At 39.8% G+C, this 1,999-nt stretch overlaps 1 pseudogene; it reads right to left on the bottom strand.

Moving 5' to 3' along the window:
- Window positions 1–123: 123 nt before the first annotated feature.
- On the bottom strand, window positions 124–1,445 carry LOC102811217 (annotated as a pseudogene).
- Between the last annotated feature and the right edge of the window lie 554 nt (window positions 1,446–1,999).

Below are 1,999 nucleotides of genomic sequence, written 5' to 3'. Positions count from 1 at the left end.
TGGATTAAGTTCTGAGAATGTTCCAATTGTAAGGCAGGGATCTGTTTGGATTCCACCACGAGTATGCTCCTTGGGTTGGATGCTGCAGGGTGAGGCACATATTGCCGGACCCATGTCAACTACCTAGTAGTCATCAAGGTCAAAAAATTCATCATCTCCTCCTTGGTATTCCATTCCCTGGAAATCTACTCGGTACCGCAAGATACCTCCAATTCCACCAAATCCTTTCACAAACTGGGATCCTTCTTGTGACTTATCTGTGACAATTCCCAATGTAGCTCCAAATTGTTTGTAGTTGTTAGCAAACCATTCCAGTAGGGGCATGCTTTCAATCAGCTCCTGTTCCTGTCCTGTCTCTTTGTCTGTGAAATGAGATTTATCCTTCTCTTGTTCTGGAGTTAGACAGAGAATTTTCTCCTCTTCAGTGCCTTGGCAATGAAGAACATTTCTCATTATATCCAGATTTTCATAGACTATTAAAATAAATATCTACAGCTCCCATTTCCAAAGCCTTTAGTGTATCTTTAACTCCAAAACAGTACTTGCCCGTGTCCTGGCTGATTTCATCAAAGTATTGTCCTATTAATTTCTTCTCTTAGATGAACTTCACGTTGGAAAGGACTTCAGTAGGTAACTCAATAGCTTGGTTGAATCCATTTTCACCACCATAGGAGATATCAACTAATTTTAAAACTTTTGATTGCAACCTCTGATCAAACATATCAGATTGACTTAGTTCAGTTTTAAAGTCAGCTGATCCAGCTAAAACAAGACCAGCCACATTCACTTTGTGAAAACAGAAATAAACAGCTGCAAAGCAGTCTCAGCTACTTTCCGAACATAATTATGTTGTTTTTTCCATTCTTAAACGGGCAAAACGCAAGGCAGCCTGACCTCCTCTACCATGTTTCTTTGAAAGATCCACAGTGAATTTGTGCAGGACCTCTCTTGTGTTTCCTTGGAGTGTGCCAAAAAGTACCCCACTATCATCTATTACAATGAAGACAAACTTGCTATCATCCGAAAGTAGTGCTGTAAGAGCCTCTGTATGGAATTTGTTGTCACACAAATACGATGATGTATTAATTGGTTTGATAAGGCTCAAAGTCAATGTTGACTTTCTTTTCCTTTCCTTCTTCTGTTACAATTGTTCCACAGTAAACAACGAATCCATTTGGAGGTACTTTGTTATAAAGTTTGAGTCTTTGTTGTACAGATGTAATGGCTCCCAGGACTGAAAGGCGGTTTACTCATGACTTAATATTAGATGCGGTTCCAAATTCATCTGCTAACATTTTTGCCACTCGTAATATCTGGTCTTTGGGAGGAATGATCAACGATATCATGGTTGTGCCATTGCCGCGGGCCGCCTCCAAGCTTTTGATGAGCCTCTTGATCTTCCAGATCTCCACGTTCCTGTCTGCAGCACTGGGGTCGTCTGCCATCTTCTATGCAAAAGGTTTTGATTGTGTGGATCATGACAAGCTATGGACAACATTGCGAAGTATGAGTATTCCAAAACACTTAATTGTGCTCATGAAGAATCTGTACCTGGACCAAGAAGCAGTTGTTCGAACAGAGCATGGGAACACTGAATGTTTTAAAATTTAAAAAGGTGTGTGATAGGGTTGTATTCTTTCACCATACTTATTCAACCTGTATGCTGAGCAAATAATCCGAGAAGCTGGGTTCTGTGAAAAAAAAACAAAAAACAAAAAAAACGTGGCATCCGGATTGGAGGAAGACTCATTAACAATCTGCAATATGCAGATGATACCACCTTGCTTGCTGAAAGTGAAGAGGACTAAAAACATTTACTGATGAAGATCAAAGAGCACAGCCGTTGGTATGGATTACATCTCAATGTCAAGAAAGCAAAAATCCTCACCACTGGACCAATAAACAACATTCTTATCAATAAAGAAAAGATTGAAGTTGTCAAGGACTTCATTCTTCTTGGATCAACTATCAACACTCACAGAAGCAGCTGTCAAGAAAT

This window comes from Chrysochloris asiatica, unplaced genomic scaffold, assembly GCF_000296735.1.
Source record: "Chrysochloris asiatica unplaced genomic scaffold, ChrAsi1.0 scaffold00409, whole genome shotgun sequence".
In the NCBI taxonomy this organism is placed as follows: Eukaryota; Metazoa; Chordata; class Mammalia; order Afrosoricida; family Chrysochloridae; genus Chrysochloris; species Chrysochloris asiatica.
The sequence above is the reverse complement of the archived record's forward strand: the minus strand, read 5'-3'. Positions and strand labels throughout refer to the sequence as shown.